Raw genomic sequence first — 18835 nt, forward strand, 5'->3', positions numbered from 1 at the left:
CCCTCATGGCAGGACCAAATACTGTCTAGACCATCCCTAACAGACATTTATCTAACCTACTCTTAAATATCTCCAGAGATGGAGATTCCACAACTTCCCTAGGCAATCTATTCCAGTGTTTAACTACCCTGACAGTTAGGAACTTTTTCCTAATGTCCAGCCTAAATCTCCCTTGCTGCAGTTTAAGTCCATTGCTTCTTGTTCTATCATTGGAGGCTAAGGTGAACAAGTTTTCTCCCTCCTCCTGATGACACCCTTTTAGATACCTGAAAACTGCTATCATGTCCCCTCTCAGTCTTCTCTTTTCCAAACTAAACAAACCCAATTCCTTCAGCCTTCCTTCATAGGTCATGTTCTCAAGACCTTTAATCATTCTTGTTGCTCTTCTCTGGACCCTCTCCAATTTCTCCACATCTTTCTTGAAATGCGGTGCCCAGAACTGGACACAATACTCCAGCTGAGGCCTGACCAGCGCAGAGTAAATCGGAAGAATGACTTCTTGTGTCTTGTTTACAACACACCTGTTAATGCATCCCAGAATCACGTTTGCTTTTTTTTGCAACAGTATCACACTGTTGACTCATATTAAGCTTGTGGTCTACTATGACCCCTAGATCTCTTTCTGCCATACTCCTTCCTAGACAGTCTCTTCCCATTCTGTATGTGTGAAACTGATTGTTCCTTCCTAAGTGGAGCACTTTGCATTTATCTTTATTGAACTTCATCCTGTTTACCTCAGACCATTTCTCCAATTTGTTCAGATCATTTTGAATTTTGACCCTGTCCTCCAAAGCAGTTGCAATCCCTCCCAGTTTGGTATCGTCCGCAAACTTAATAAGCGTACTTTCTATGCCAACATCTAAATCGTTGATGAAGATATTGAACAGAACCGGTCCCAAAATAGACCCCTGCGGAACCCCACTTGTTATACCTTTCCAGCAGGATTGGGAGCCATTAACAACTACTCTCTGAGTACGGTTATCCAGCCAGTTATGCACCCACCTTATAGTAGCCCCATCTAAATTGTACTTTCCTAGTTTATCTATAAGAATATCATGCGAGACTGTATCAAATGCCTTACTAAAGTCTAGGTATATCACATCCACCGCTTCTCCCTTATCCACAAGGCTTGTTATCCTATCAAAGAACGCTATCAGATTAGTTTGACACGATTTGTTCTTTACAAATCCATGCTGGCTATTCCCTATCACCTTACCACCTTCCAAGTGTTTGCAGATGATTTCTTTAATTACTTGCTCCATTATCTTCCCTGGCACAGAAGTTAAACTAACTGGTCTGTAGTTTCCTGGGTTGTTTTTATATCCCTTTTTATAGATGGGAACTATATTTGCCCCCTTCCAGTCTTCTGGAATCTCCCCCGTCTCCCATGATTTCCCAAAGATAATAGCTAGAGGCTCAGATACCTCCTCTATTAACTCCTTGAGTATTCTAGGATGCATTTCATCAGGCCCTGGTGACTTGCAGGCATCTAACTTTTCTAAGTGATTTTTTACTTGCTCTTTTTTTATTTTATCTTCTAAACCTACCCTCTTCCCGTAAGCATTCACTATATTAGACATTCCTTCAGACTTCTCAGTGAAGACCGAAACAAAGAAGTCATTAAGCATCTCTGTCATTTCCAAGTCTCCCGTTACTGTTTCCCCCTCCTCACTGAGGAGTGGGCCTACCCTGTCCTTGGTCTTCCTCTTGCTTCTAATGTATTGATAAAAAGTCTTCTTGTTTCCCTTTATTCCCATAGCTAGTTTGAGTTCATTTTGTGCCTTTGCCTTTCTAATCTTGCCTCTGCATTCCTGTGTTATTTGCCTATATTCATCCTTTGTAATCTGACCTAGTTTCCATTTTTTATATGACACCTTTTTATTTTGTAGGTCACGCAAGATCTCGTGGTTAAGCCAAGGTGGTCTTTTGCCACAATTTCTATCTTTCCTAACCATCGGAATAACTTGCTTTTGGGCCCTTAATAGCGTCCCTTTGAGCGCGCCTTTTGGGCCCTTAATAGCGTCCCCTCCGAGCTCCTGAAGTCCTTTCTCGTGCAAAACTGCCACTGAAGTCTAGAAAGTATTACAATTTCTATCAGTGGAAGTGATCCTCTTTCCTTTCCTAGCTTCTCCACTGTACCTGCCCCCAAAAAACTTTAAACAGTAGAATGAAAAGTAAAGAAAAAGCAGTGAAATCTGAAGGAAGTGTTTATTTTGGACTGAAAAGAACATCTGTTTAATTGTTTTGAGTCATCACACATGTTATACAGAATCACTCACCAAAAATATATAAAATAAATGACTGCCCTTGATAGACAGATTTCCTGAGGAGTCACTGCACTGTTCATGGTTTTTGCAAATTTTGTAGCAAATTTTAAATAATGGGCAGGGAAATAGTGTCCAGAGGTGTTGCACACAAAATATTTCAGCAAATATCCATTTATGTTTTTAAATGAGTCCTCTTCAGCCATGTTTGCACTTCCTTTTGTTCTTGCTTTTCATGACTATTCACACAGCTAAATTCTACTAGCACACTTATTTAGAGAAAGAAAATACTTGTGGAAGGATTTCCATGAGGATTTGCAGCAGAAACTTGGTCATAAGAGTTGCAGTTACTGTCAGAGCACAGAAACATAATCCAGTGATCACAGGTTCCTCACTATACATATTGACATAACATCCACGTGACAATCAAGTCTAGCAATAGATTTAGTACTAGTAAGAACCAAGTAAAGCTGTCTGGAAATTTTTCATCAACACTTGTGCAAGGAAAAAAAAGGGCGGGGGGTGAAGATGAAAATGTTCATGAGAAATATTTCGTGGTCTCCAACCAACTGTAGGACCAGGAACCCTCCACTAACACTATCTGCTTCCTTCCTTTGTTTACAGTACTCATGGAGCATGTTGCTCTTTGTAAGAGAGCTGGCACTGACCATCAAGGCCACATCTCTTTTATTTTCTACAGAGCACCAGAAAAGTGGACTGCCCACTACACTGTGCTCTGCACCATGCCATGTTCTGTGTAATCTACACAAGATTATAGAATCATAGAAATATAGGGCTGGAAGGGACTTCTGGAGATCATCTGGTCCGTCCCCTTCCCCCTACTTTCCAGTACACTGAGGCAGGAACAAGTATACCTATGTCATCCCTGACAGGTGTTTGTCTACTCTGTTCTTAAACCTCCAAGGATGGGGATTCCACAGTCTCCTTTGACAACCAATTCCAGTATTTAACCATCCTTATAGTTAGAAAGTTTTTCCTAATATCTAACTTAAATGTAGCTAGACATAGGTAGTTCCACTAAACAGATAAACAAACCTGCTCCTTTGTCAAATGGAATGCCATGCAAGAGAGAGTATGCTGTAGACATGTTAAGGAGATAAGGTCGGTGAGGTGATATCTTTTATTGGAACAACCTCTCGGTGAGAGAGACAAGCTTTTGATCTTACACAATAGGGTGACCAGACTGCAAGTGTGAAAAATCAGGACAGGGCATGGGGGGCAATAGGAGTCTATACAAGAAAAAGACCCAAAAATTGGGACTGTCCCTATAAAATCGGGACACCTGGTCACTCTATTACACAACCTGGAGTGATGTAGCTATGCTGACCTAACCCCAGTGTAGACAGAGCTACGTCAGTGGAAGAATTCTTCTGTCAACCTAGCTACTGCCTTTCGGGGAGGTGGATTAACTCCAGCAATGGGAGAATCCCTCCTGTCACTGTAGTGAGTTTCTCCACTGAAGCACTACAATGGTGCAGCTACAATAGTGCAGCTGTACTGCTGTAGCATTTCAAGTACAGACATAGCCCCTCTCTGTCATTTTATCTTTCATTTTCCCTTCTGCTCTTTTTTACTCTACTGGTAAGTTAGGTAAGTTACTATGGCATGTGTTCACTGAGAGTCATTCAGCCAAATGATAATGCAAAATAACTTTGCCCTCTTGTCTCATTTCATGTTTAAATTAAAAGGTCCTGAAACTTACTTTACAACTAATAACAGGTGCCCTATTAGCAACAAGTCAGAGAGCTTTCAAGTTCTCCCCTCTGACATAGTGAAGCAGCAGCAATGGCTGGTATTCAGTGGCCTTTCTCAACCTTGAGATACTAGCATGATGATAAAGGCAGACAGTGAGAAGCTTGTAGATACAACTGTTTAGTGACTGAATTTCCTCTACTCCAAGGAGTTATTTCCTAAGAGCATATGAGAAGCCATATTGCTAGGTGTAAATTGTTCTTAACTTGCTCTCAACACTCAGTTCAGATTTCAAGGCTGTGCATATTTTTCTTCTGAACTCTATCATCAACACTGCAGTCTGACCAGCATGTTCCATGGGGTGAGGGTTGTATATTTAGGAACTTTGATTTCAAAAAAGAATCCTGTAAGATTTTAAGTACATGTCAACCTGGGTGTGGGGGCAGTGAGTGGGGAGGTGGTCTAAATGTTTCTGAAGTAGGAGCTACATTGCCACATTTTATTAAGAGATCTACAGTATAATTGAATTATGGTAATGCCAAGAGGCCCCAGCCGAGATCAGAACTCTCCTGTCTTGGCAGTGTGCAAATACTGTGAAATTCAGCTCCTTCCCTGAAGAGCTTACAATCTAAATAGACAAGTCAAACAAAGGGGAGGGAGGAGAAGCAGAAGTGCAGAGAGGTGAATTGACTTATCAAGGTCACACAGCAGGTCAGTGGCTGCAATCAAATCTGAATTGCTACAATTCTCTGCTTAGAAATGGTCTGAATTTTAGTTCTCACAAACAAATTGATTACTGAAAAGATTCGTCGCTTTGCCTATCTATGCACAGTATGTTGTAGGTCAGATTCTGGGATGGTCTAAATCAGTGCAGTTCTGAGGCCTGCCCAATGTTAAAGGGAGCCCTGTGTTCATAGTTTGAATTCACTTAGTACATGTCAGAGCATTTAGTCTTGGATTTTCCTACAATGGGGCTCAAGTGCTTGCTTCAAAAATCGTCCTAGGGAAAGAGTAAGGCTATCTTTCTGGTTACCTGGCCTGCATGACTTGCGTCATGGCTTGAGTCCAGTTCACTTATCCATATTTATGAAAGAAAAAAGCCTCTAACACATATAGCTCGAATTGGCATCCTTGTTGGCAATTTCAGCAGAGAAGCTGGATGAAATTTGCCTTTAGAATAGATAGAGTTAATAAATACATGCACATAGTCTCCTGAAAGTGCTTCAGAATAGTTATAGACTAGATTCTGTCAACTTTCCTGAATAGTATTTTATTCTGAAGGCAGTCCTGATAGATCCCTATGATTTCAATGGGGCTACTTGTATAGTAAGGTGCTGTGCAGGGCCGGTGCAACCATTTAGGCGACGCAAGGCACTGGGATTTGGGGGGTGCCATTTTCTTCAGCAGTGACCGCGGCGGCTGGATCTTGGGCTGCCGCCGGCATTTAGGTGGAGGGAGCTGGGGCAGGGGAGCACAGGGAAGGCTGCCTGCAGCAAGTAAGGGGGGGGCGGCACGCTGGGGAACTCCCTGCCCCAGCTCACCCCTGCCCGCCTCCTCCCTGAGCATGCTGTGGCTGCTTCACTTCTCCTGCCTCCCAGGCTTGCGGCGCCTAAGCTGATTGGGGGGTGCAGAGCTGCCACAAGGGGGGTGCCTCAGGGCAAAGGAGAGGAGCTGCTGGGGGGGGGGGCTCAGGGCAGAGGCGCGGGGGCACAGGGTGGAAGTTTCACCTAGGGCGCGAAACATCCTTGCACTGGCCCTGGTGCTGTGACAGGTTGAACCCTCCTTCTGGTATGCCACCTGATGTACTGGGATTTCACTGAGCCTCCCCTGCTCAATCATCCTGGGTTCCCTCTCCCTGCTTTGCTGAATTAGGCTCTCCAGCCTCTTGCAGCACACGCGCGCATGCTATCATATCATAACCTTAGTCCCAGATTTGGACCTTAGCGTCCAAAATATGGGGGTTAGCATGAAAACCTCCAAGCTTAGTTACCAGCTTGGACCTGGTACTTGCTGCCACCACCCAAAAAATTAGAGTGTTTTGGGGCACTCTGGTCCCCCTGAAAAACCTTCCCTGGGGACCCCAAGACCCAAATCCCTTGAGTATCACAACAAAGGGAAATAATCCTTTTTCCCTTCCCCCCTCCAGGTGCTCCTGGAGAGACACACAGACACAAGCTCTGTGAATCCAAACAGAGTGACTCCCCCTCTCTGTTCCCAGTCCTGGAAACAAAAAGTACTTTCCTCTTCACCCAGAGGGAATGCAAAATCAGGCTAGCAAATTCAACACACACAGTTCTCCCCCTGATTTCTTCCTCCCACCACTTCCCTGGTGAGTACAGACTCAATTTCCCTGAAGTAAAGAAAAACTCCAACAGGTCTTAAAAGAAAGCTTTATATAAAAAGAAAGAAAAAATACATACAAATGGTCTCTCTGTATTAAGGTGACAAAATACAGGGTCGATTGCTTAAAAGAATATTGAATAAACAGCCTTATTCAAAAAGAGTACAAATCAAAGCACTCCAGCACTTATATTCATGCAAATACCAAAGAAAAGAAACCATATAACTTACTATCTGATCTCTTTGTCCTTACACTTAGAAACAGAAGATTAAAAGTAGAAACTACTTCTCCAAAGCTCAGAGAAAGCAGGCAGACAGACAACAAAGACTCAGACACAAAATTCCCTCCACCCAAAGTTGAAAAAAATCCGGTTTCCTGATTGGTCCTCTGGTCAGGTGCTTCAGGTGAAAGAGACATTAACCCTTAGCTATCTGTTTATGACACATGCACACACACACACAGGTAGGGCCACACCTTGCTGCAGACACAGACTGAAGTCAGCTCTCTGTGAGAGGACTCCCCCAGCACTCATGTGCACACCCCTCTTAGGGAGATAAACCCAAAATAATACTGTCTTGAGCTGCATAGAAAAATCTGCACAGCACAAACTCATAAGAATCCCCCTCTTCCCCAATGTGAAAAGAGATGTGCACAGTTCTTTTCCCCCAGTTAGAAATTGCATAAACTGAGTTTTATTATAAACAAGAAATAAGTTTATTAACTACCAAACGTGGATTGTAGGTGAATATAAGAAATAACAGACAGAACAAAGCAGATTACTAACCAAATGAAACCAAACAGCTAAACTAAGATAGTTTCAGTAAAGAAATTGTTTACAAATATTTTTCTCACCCTAGATATTGTTGCAGACAGATTACAGAAAGTCTTGAAAGGCAGCTACACTGGTCTCCCTCTTGAGACATCAGGTATTACTCACAAAGTAGATGTCCTTCCAGCTTGGGTTCAACCCTTCGCCACTCAGTTCATGTTTTGCTTCCAAGTGTTTTTTCAGTGTCTCTTTGGGTGGGGAGACAGAGAACCACGATGATGTCACTCCCCTGCCTTATATCGCTCTTGTGCAGTAGTGAGCACGTGACCCCTCAGGGTAATCTGCTGGTGGGCCACGAGACAGTGTTTACATTGAGCAGGAGCTGTGGAAAATGGCATGGGCTGCAGGGTCATGCTGGCCACCACTTCCCGCAGCTCCCATTGGCTGGGAATGGCAAACCGTGGCCACTGGGAGCTGCGGGCAGCAGTGCCTGCAAAAGATCAATGTAAATACTGTCTCACGGCTCGCCAGTGGATTACTCTGATGGGCCGCAGGTTGCCCACCACTGCTCTTGTGTAAGGCAGGAACCCTTTGTCTTCTAGTGGAAAACCACTGCCATTCCAAAAAGGGATGAGGAGTATCCAGTACCAGGTGACTTGGACCCATATCTCTGCATGGCTGTGGCAGCCATTGCTCATAAGCTGTCTCCAGCGTCCACAGGAAGACTTAAGCTCTTTCACAGTCCATTGTCTTTGCTAAGGGCCCATTGTCCCTATCTGGCTTTTCCATTGTTGTATCTGAAGTGCTGGTTGGGGATGACACCCAAAGGAACACGTTTGAAATACAGATACATAGTTAATATTACTAACTTCAGATACAGAAATGATACAGGAATACAAATTGGATAATCACATTCAGTAAATCATCATCTTTCCAATGATATCTCACATAAATTATATGTTATGTCATATGCATATCATAAGCATATCTTCATAAAGAATATAGAGTGAAATGTCACAGGGGCTACTTAGCCCCTCACTACTTAGCATAAGTGAGGGTGACACAATTGGTCCCTGTGTTAATAAAATAGTGATGAGAACAAGTTCTATATAATAAAGGTCTTCTGAACAGAAGACAGAGAATTAGGAATCCTGAGCTGTAATCTCATTTCTAAGACTTAACTCCCTCTGTGATTTTAACCAAGCCATTTAACTTCACTGGGCCTCAGTTTCCCCATCTATAAATGGAGTATTGCGGTGATAAATTAATGTTTGCAATTTAAAGTCTTGTAAAAGTGCAAAGTAACCCTGTCACACTGTCTGGAGTGGCTCACTATTGTGAGTGACTATCTCACAGCAGACTGCCAGAAAACAAGGGCAGACCCCCCAAACTGATTGTATGTTCTATAGTTCAATTTCACCAAGCCTGTAACAAATGTGAACTCCTGGATCACTATACCAGTTTACCATGCAGTTTTACCATGCAGTCTGAGTCAGTCCCATTAGCCTCACCAGTCTATCTTGCCAGACAGACGAACTGAATTTTGAGATAAATGGTCACTTAACCCAAAAATCACACCACATCAGGTTTCTCCCAATACCAAAAGATCAGTCTCTTACCCCAGATCAATCGGTACTCCAGATCTTATACTTAAGACAACACTGGCAGCTAATTCTATAGTAAACAACTATAGGTTTATTAGCTAAGAAAAAAGAATGAGAATTATTGAGAGGTTAAAGCAGGTAAAATATATGCACAGGTGAATCACAGTCTATAATTCCAAATAGTAGCAGTGATATAATAGACTTCCAGTTTCCCAGAAGTCTCTCAGGGCTACCCAGCATAACTACCCAGAATAACCCCTGGGATCTCCATCTTCTTGTTCAGTTACTCTGTGCTTGTAGAATCCAAACAGTTCAGAGAGGAAGAATCTTCCTTTGAATCAGTACTTATAGCTTCTTCTCCAGACAATAATCCAATAAGTCCTAAGTACTTTATTAGTATTTCACAAGATTTCTTTGATAAGTAATATAGTTAGAGGGTTATACAGAAATGCAAATGTTTGTAATAACAAACAATAGAGTATTTCACTAGTTTTCATGATTTGAACACCTGAATACATTCTCATACTAGCACACACTTTACTCTAGTGTTATCTAATTATCAAGGTATACATACTGTAAATGTAATTACAGGGTATATGCATGTAATTGTAATGTAATAGCAGACAACTAGTTAGAGATAAGTGAACATAATATTAGCATTTCTTTTGATCTCTATTAGCATATGAGTGAATTAGTTTAAATACATGCTAATACACTTAACAATTCTTTGATATTCTCCTACAACTGACTTTGCCTATGGCTCTGGCCTGAGCTAGTCTGTCAGTATCATAAATGCTATGATAAAGTTTAGGGCAAAGCTAACTGATGAGCTGCTTATTAATCCAAAATCTAAAAATCAGGGAATTTAAGGTAATTTTTAAAGCTTGTATTTTATAATGACATGCAGCAATGAACAAAGGTATCAATTTTCCCACACATGAGAGTACAGAAATTTCAATTTGTCTCTTTGTATGCAGCCTCTAGAGATGCAGTAGCTATTTCAGTAATACAGAAATATTTAAGGCTTTCAGATCAATATTTTTAACTACATAAACAGTTCCCCAAGGGAGTATTCAGACACAATAGGAAATTGTTTCCCACCTGCCCTTTTGTACATATGTATTTGTATTCAGTTATGTCCAAACTTCTATTAGCTTAGCTTTTGCCCAATTTTAGTTTGCTAAACATCTTACGTCAATACAAATAGATAACTATGGGCTTGAATCTTGTCTTTACTCATGAAAAATTCCCATTTTGATGGGAGTTTCCTTGAGTGAAGACTTTAGTTAAAAGTAAGAAAGTGCTTGATAATTTGGCCTAATGAATTTATTTCTCTGCCTTTCAAGTTTTGCTGATGTTTAGTAATTTTACTAAATGTTTGTAAACAGAAAAAAAGGGAGTATTTATGAACACACATGCATTTTTTTTACACGAGTGACCTCTTTGTTCACAAATATATCCATTCATCATTTACTGTCAGTTTACATGCCCACGTGGTATTATATTGTTGTAGGAAGCTTTCAGACCCCAAATGCGATAGTTATGTGATCTTATATTTCAAATGAGGGGTTTTATTATAACCTTTAACTTATGTCCTCCTTGACACAGTTTCTGAAAATTCTGTAGTTGGAGGAGGTTGAGATTTCTGAAGTAAATATGCTTTGAAACGTTTGCAGCTGTATTGCAATCAGTTAGACAGCAACATATCGAATGACAGTCATGCTCAGCATATTTTGAATTTTTAAAAAAATGAACAAATGATAAACTTTTTATTGTTATCAGAGGAATGGTTTTGGCTATGACTGTAATTTAAACATCCTTTAAGAAAGAGGTCAGGTTGCAATTTAAATATAAAAGGTGGGATTTTTAAGTTGTTCAGCATTTGAGGAATTCTGGCAGAACTCTGGTCCCACTGAAATCAAGCATAAAACTCCCATTGGCTTGAATGGGAACAGAATTAGGTTCAATGCTGAGCACTTTAAAAATCCCTCCCAAAGTGTTTCATATATTGTACCTTTTCAAAATGAAACTTGTTTACTGAAATAGTCCTTCATGTACCAACTGCTGCATACAGGACTGTCTGCACTTGGCGTACACTTGAGAACAAACATTTGACTATACCACAACGAAGTCTGTGATATAACTGTGAGATAACTCCAGTGATGTGTTTGCAGTCCTGCATTTTGTTTTTGGCTTCTTTGGAAGGTGGTATGGCTGCTTCAGTAATGGGGCTTACAGGAACCCTCTTTAAACTAGAACAACTCAACATAACCTAGAGCTGGGATAATTTATCTGCCTGAGATAGAATTCACCATCCCGCTGGATACTGCGAAACCATTCCTTCCACATATGATTTACCTGTTGGTCTCAGAAAAACACAAGGAACATTTTAAAATTATTCATTTGTTTTGGTTTTCAAATAGCAAAAATAAAAAAAAACTGTCAAGATCCCCAAATCCAGTCTTCCTGCCTGCTCATCCACATTGTATAATAATATCAATATACTCAGTATATTTTTCTGAGATTGAGTGTAAATATTTGCAGTGAAGTTTTGTTTTCCAAGTGATGCTGCCTCCTTCCTTGGTTATGGTAAAGAGAGAGAAAACAAATTGACACCAGTGCCTAAAGGGATCAAACCTGCACCCATTGAAATTAATGACAAAACTCCCATTCATGTCAGTGGTACAGGATGAAACCCTACGTGCACGCCAGATCTGGTTGTCAGCACATGACTGAGTTATCTATATCAGTGTGTCCATAATGGGCATGGCATGTTGGGGAGTAAATACCAGGAGTCAAATACAAGAAAATCCGTATTATCCTAACTTTACCTATTGAGAACTTTGTATCAATTGTCTGCATAAAAAAATCTAAATCTACTGCCAAAAACATCTACTTTAACCTCTGAGGTTGAGATATGTTGCAAGTTTTCATGCAACCACTTTTCCAACAGGGAAATAAGGAAATATCGTGAATGATATTGAGCATTGCCTTGGTATGTCCTTGTGGGATGAAAATGGTCAGAAAATGGACTTGGTAAAAATGATACCTTCTTATTCAGTAGATTTGCTCCTTATGTTCTTCAAGTTATATTAGTTTATTTTACTAATAAAAATAAGTTTTTATGTGCATAAAGATATATAATGTTTAAAATAATATAACTACACATGTATGATATTTCTCACCTGCACTGACCTCATTGAGGCTTAAAAACATCTTTTTTGGTGTATGTAGAGCTGTTGATTATGCAGAGCAATGCATGATTATTATAAACACAAAGGGGGGCAACATTTCATAACCCAGTGTCATCAGTAATGTGGTTATGAGCCAGCAGATGTAATGATATTAACAAGCCAGTTTATCATTCTCTTTCCCTTTTTAGAGAGCACAGCTTTAAATTATTTATTCTTCTGAGTCACATGATTGCTGGCTTTTCATTTCCAGGCCACATTTCAAGAGTTATACCATTGTAGTTGACCATATGACCCCATCTTCACTCAGGAAAAAAAGCAAGTGGATCTTCTAATTGCCAAGGGAAATCATTTTGATGTCATTTTAAATATCAGAAAATAAATATTCAGTGTATTAATGATCCAACAACTACGTATGTAATAAAAAAAAAATAAACCCCTCCCTCTACTTCAAAAACTAGGTGCATCCCTCTAGGATTGGATGTATGTGAAATACAACTTTCAAGTTCTCCAGCTAAAATCACCTATACAGGAGATTTTTTAAAATATGTTTGAGTTATGCCCCATGGATGCACAAAAGATTTCCAGCTTCACTTCTCTGAAAATGGTCCCATTAATTGAAAATGCAAGTTCTGGCCATAGCCTAGAAGGGAAGGCACAGCTCTTCTATGAGACAGAGTAAAATGTTTGTAATGTTAAGTTTCATTGACAACTGAATGACTTTTTTTGTTTTGTTTTTTGTTTTTTGGTCTTTTAAAGTAGGTCGGCAAATCTTGTACCAAGAGTAAAATGAAATCAGTATGATGGCTGACTGGAGATTCCTCAGAAGTAGAGTTGGGAGAAGTTCTTGGACAAATAGTTTATGTTCTGAAAAATGCAGTTTTGGGTTGACTGAAACTATTTGTGAATTTGACCAGATAGTTTCAGTGAGGGGAAAGCTTTTCAGGACCAGCATGCATGTATGTATCCTCTTTTATAACCTAAAGTCCAGTGATTGGGACCCTTGCCTGGGTCTGAATCCCCACTCTGGAAGAAGGACTTGTACTCAGCTCTTCCTGCTCCCAGGTGAGCACCCTGCCCACCAGGCTGTTGTGGGGTGGGTTGCATCTCCTGTTGAAGCTGTTCCACTCTGTATAACTACAGTAATCATTGGACCAAAGAGAGGGAGTAAGAATGACTCTACAGCTTGGTGATTAAGGAATTTACCTGAGGGGCAGGAGCAGTTGACTCAAATTCCTCCTCTGAATCAGGCAGAGATAATGTGAGTCATTTTCAGTCTCTCTCTCTTTGGGCTTGTCTACATCAGAAAGTTGCAGCGCTGGTGAGGGAGTTACAGCGCTGCAACTTTGAAGGTGTACACATCTGCAGGGCATCACCAGCGCTGCAACTCCCTGTTTGCAGCGCTGGCCGTACTCCCGTTTTGTCTCGGGTGTAGAGGATCCAGCGCTGGTGATCCAGCGCTGGTAATCCAATGTAGACACTTACCAGCGCTTTTCTTGACCTCCGTGGAAGGAGGAAGCCTCTGGTAATCAAGCTGGTCTCCTTTCCCGGTTTGCTCTCTCGTTCCCGGAACCCTGAGCAAGCAGGTCTCCTTCCCTGCGGTTTGCAGGGTGGTTCGGGGAACGCGAGAGCAAACCGCGGCGAAGCTGGTCTCCTTTCCCGGTTTGCTCTCTCGTTCCCAGAACCCCGAGCAAGCAGGTCTCCTTCCCTGCGGTTTGCTGGGTGGCTCCGGGAACGCGAGAGCAAACCGCGGCGAAGCTGGTCTCCTTTCCCGGTTTGCTCTCTCGTTCCCGGAACCCCGAGCAAGCAGGTCTCCTTCCCTGCGGTTTGATGGGTGGCTCCGGGAACGCGAGAGCAAACCGCGGCGAAGCTGGTCTCCTTTCCCGGTTTGCTCTCTCGTTCCCGGAACCCCGAGCAAGCAGGTCTCCTTCCCTGCGGTTTGCAGGGTGGCTCCGGGAACGCGAGAGCAAACCGCGGCGAAGCTGGTCTCCTTTCCCGGTTTGCTCTCTCGTTCCCGGAACCCCGAGCAAGCAGGTCTCCTTCCCTGCGGTTTGCTGGGTGGCTCCGGGAACGCGAGAGCAAACCGCGGCGAAGCTGGTCTCCTTTCCCGGTTTGCTCTCGCGTTCCCGGAACCCCCCTTGAAGCCGCCCAACAGCGCTGCAGTGTGGCCACATCTAACACCACTTGCAGCGCTGGTTGCTGTAAGTGTGGCCACTCTGCAGCGCTGGCCCTATACAGCTGTACTAATACAGCTGTAACAACCAGCGCTGCAAAATTTTAGATGTAGACATGGCCTTTGTTTAAATATTCACTGGCCCAAAGGTGGAACAGCTTCAACAGGAGAGACTGAGGGCTTGGCTACACTTGTGCATTAAAGCAGACCTAGCTCACTCCTGGTCCACACTGGCAAGGCACATAGAGCGCTCTAACTCCGTGGCTACAGCGCTGCTGGTACTGCACCTCAGCGAGTGGAATAACGTTTGCTGCGCCCCCACTGGAGCGTGGCAGTGCCAGTGTGGACAAGATGTTGCATTACTACGCTCTGATCAGCCTCTGGAAATGTCCCATAATCCCCTTAAGTCAAGTGGCCACTCTTCTCATTGTTTTGAACTCGCTGTAGGAATGAGGATATTCTGTTTGAAAGCTCCGTTTCTGACAGTCGACTGCTTATCTGCTCCGAGACAGATCAGTGTTCTCGAGACAGATTAGTGTGGAATTCTGTGTGTGAGAGAGAGAGGTGGGGGGGAAAGGGGTTCTGCTGCTGTCTGTACTTACAAGATAGCATGCTGACATGCTCTCAGCCCCCCAAACACCCACTCTCTCCGCCCCCACATACACACAACACACTCCCTGTCACACTCCACCTCCTCCACACCCCCCATTTGAAAAGCACGTAGCAGTCACTAGCATGCTGGGATAGCTGCCCATAATGCACTGCTCCCAATGCCACTGCAAGTGCCGCAAATATGGCCACGCCAATGTGCAAGCAGCTGTCAGTGTGGACAGATTGCAGTGCTTTCCCTACTGCGCTCTCCAAAGTGGGTTTAACTCACAGTGCTCTACATCTGCAAGTGTAGCCATGAGCTGAGAGCAACCCATGCCAGAATATTTTATAAGCTGGGAGGCACCCAGGAAGGAGGAGATCTCAGTTCAAGTTTCTCCTCCAGAGTGGGGATTCAAACTTGGGTCTCCCTCCCATATGCCAGTCACATGTCCTAATCACTGGGCTAAAGATTTGTAAAATGTCTCTCTCTCTGCTGGTCTGAAATGGAATCTTTTAATTTACAGACAAATTCCAAACATTGTTTGAACCAAACTTAATATTTCCCCAGATTTTTGTGTTTGCTGTCTGAACTGCAAATTGCTTGCTTGCTCAAGACCACTCAGCAGGCTTTTTTGTGTGTGCATGTGTTGGCTTAATCCTGGGACTACATATAGATTCCTGTATTGTTGGAGCTGTTCACACAGATGTGTTTTCATTTTAAGTGGGTGCGTAACAATATATTCAGATTTTCTCCTATTGTAGCAATTCAGATTTAGCTGGTCATATATGTCAAATGAAACAATTATATTAAGCTGCTGTTCACTGTGTTCTCCAGTGGGGGGGGCTATAGCTGCAATGGAAGCAGCCTGGGCACTTTGAGAACAGTGGCTGCTGGCAAACTCAAAATAGAGTAGTGAGTCCTTAGCGGGGGAGGATTTGACATTTTGCAAACTAACACCTTGCTTTATCACTTAGGAAAATGCTCAGCAGAATTTGGGAAATTACATAACTGTTTTATTCTGATATTTATAGATGCATCTTTTGGTTCCAATATGTTGATATTTGACTTGATGAATGAGTGGGAGAATGTAATCAAGATAGCACCACATAAGTTTTCTGATGAGTGACAGGATGTGCAGGATTTAATTTCTGGACACTTGCATTGTGACAGGGCATGTTCTAGGTTCTGTTTGTTCCATATTGGTGGTCATGGAACCCAAGAAGGGTTTCTTAATTTCCATCTGTGTAAAGAATTTTTGTTATATGTTTAGTATTTTTATCATTAAATCCAACCATTCTCTAGAGGAACTGGATAGGTGAAGTTTCCCACATTTCCACATCGGAGTGTTACTCTTTTAAGACTTCTGAAAGCATGCTCTACACCTTGTCCCTCTCAGATTTTGGAAGGCACTTCAGATTCTTAAACCTTGGTTCCAGTGATGTAGCTATCTTTAGAAATCTCACATTGCATTTTGTTAAAATCTACAGTGAAAGTGTTCTTAAAATGAACAACATTTCCTGGGTCATCATCTGAGACTGCTTCATCATGAAATAGATGGCAGAATGTGGGTAGAACAGAGTAGGAGACATACAATTCTCCCCCAAAGAGTCCAGCCACAAATTTAATTAATGAATTATTTTTTTAACAAGCATCGTCTGCATGGAAGCATGTTGTTTGGAATGGTGGCCGAAGTATGAAGGGGCATACAAATGTTTAGCATATCTGGCACGTAAATACCTTGCAATGCCAGCTAAAAAAGTGCCTTGCGAACGCCTGCTCTCACTTTCAGGTGACATAGTAAATAAGAAGTGGGCAGCATTATCTCCCGTAAATGTAAACAAACTTGTTTGTCTTAGCGATTGGCTGAACAAGAAGTATGAGTGGACTTATAGGCTCTAAAGTTTTACATTGTTTTGTTTTTGAGTGCAGTTATGTAACAAAAAAATATCTACATTTATAAATTGCACTTTCACCAGAAAGGGATTGCACTACTGTACTTGTATGAGGTGAATTGAAAAATACTATTCTTTTGTTTGCCATTTTTACAGTGCAAATATTTGTAATAAAAAATAAGAATATAAAGTGATCACTGCACACTTTGTATTCTGTATTGTAATTGAAATCAATACATTTGAAAATGTAGAAAAACATCCAAAAATATGTAATAAATTTCAGTTGGTATTCTATTGTTTAACAGTGCAATTAAAACTGAATAATCACGATTAATTTTTTCGAGTTAATCACGTGAGTTAACTGTGATTAATCCACAGCCCTAAATTTTAGCTCTTGTGACTTTCATCCATGATATGATTTACTAATTGTTTTGAGAAAGGAGAGGGGTTGTGAATAGGGCTACCATGATGAGCAATGATGTCTACCATTGATTGTGAGGAATATGTATCTGACAAAAGGCATATTGCTAAATATTATTTAAATAGATCTCAAAAGACTGTTTGCAAAATTCCATGCAGATCTTCCATTTGTCAAGGTAAACTTAATAGTTGTTAAACAACTGCCTGGTGCTGGTTAATTGTAAATTCTGGGGGTATGCTTTAAAAGTGGCAAAGTAGGTTTCTGTGTTTCCCACAGTTAAAAATTGGCTTTAGAGTTGTTGAAATAATTGCTCATATGTCGTTTAGGTATATGCACAAACTGTTCTATTTGTTACCTGATGACCATACATTGTATTATGCTTAATCAATGGGAGGAGACCCCTATTTGGTAGCTGGACTTGCTGTGTTTGATTCTTCCATATTAGCGCAGCTGAGGCAAAAAGCAGGCCCTTATGATCCGACAGCATACAACAGTCAGGCCTGGTTCACATTATGCTGCAAAACATGCAGATGTTGGGGCTAATCTGTGTTATGTTGTTGCAATGTTAATTGTTCATGCACTAGTGCTTTGTGATATGAAATGTAAACCACATTGTGTTGACAAAGCTCTTGGGTGATAAGTTGAGCCCCATGGGAAATCAGGAAGTCTCCCCTTCTGACCATGGCCCCTTCAGGACCATGATAGAAGGCAGATCTCCAAATTTCCTGTTTAATAGAAAACAAACAGCTTTTATTCTCCAACACCCTTCCCGAACACATACACACCAGTTCTGGATGCATTATTTATACTTTCTCACTATCTACTTTCCCATGAACACATCTCTCTGTCAACCAACGCATAGTTATTTGGGAGGAGGTAGATGGAAAGTTACACACAGTCCTTGGCTTTGCAGACCTAGACCACTTTGCATGGGGCCCCAGATTTGCTTGAACCAGCCTAGAAAGCAGTTTTTACAGGTAAACCAAAAGGGGAGCCCTTCTTCTAGCTCAGCCAGTTAGGAGCTCTGCTGAGTTTGTCTTTTCAATTCCTTTCACTGCTTTGTATAGGAGATTCCAAGAGGTGAAACATATTTTCTGTGACTCTGGAGATTCCAGTTGTTTTTTCCCCTGTGGGATGTTATTTATGTGGAAGAAGGTGCACTCATATGGGAAAGAGAAGAATTGGAAAGAACCAATTAATTACCTGTCTCCCTGCAGGCTAATCCCACTGTTTCTGAGTTCAGACATCTAGAATTACAAACTAAAGTACATATAGCCAGGATGCCAGATAAAGCTAACCTGGTTGGAATAATCAACAGGGATCTACACAAATTTGCTGGCTGGACTCCTGTCCTCCCTGTCTGCCTTCATTTTTATTATGTTTAAAGATCAAGCTGGTGGTGGCAGGGAGAAGGAATTTAATGAAATCAGTGATGTTAAATAAGCAGAGACTTTGCTGCAGGGTTTCTTCTGATGAGACAACTTCTGACAAAAAGACTAATAAAACTGCGATAGCAACTAACTTCATTATTATTAGAATTAACTTTTCTTTTGTAAAGGGGGTGGGGAAACATGAGCTAAATTTACAGCCCTGAGAAGTCTCAGCTTTATAGCACAGTGGAAACCAATTACAGTATATTGTCAGAGAATCAGGACTTTTATTAAACCAATATATTTTACACTCACTATACCAAATACGCAGTCCAGTGAAGTCATTTTGCAAGGACACTGTCAAAGAGCTTGATCAAACTCTCTCTGAAATCAGTGGGAATGGAAGATAAATGCCTTGTGCAATGGAACCTGCTTATATTGTGCTAAGGAGAGGAAGGGCAGTCCAGTCATCAGCACTCCTGTGAACTGGTTCAATTCCTTGGTC

The sequence above is a fragment of the Gopherus evgoodei genome, chromosome 7 (assembly GCF_007399415.2).
Source record: "Gopherus evgoodei ecotype Sinaloan lineage chromosome 7, rGopEvg1_v1.p, whole genome shotgun sequence".
Taxonomy (NCBI): Eukaryota; Metazoa; Chordata; order Testudines; family Testudinidae; genus Gopherus; species Gopherus evgoodei.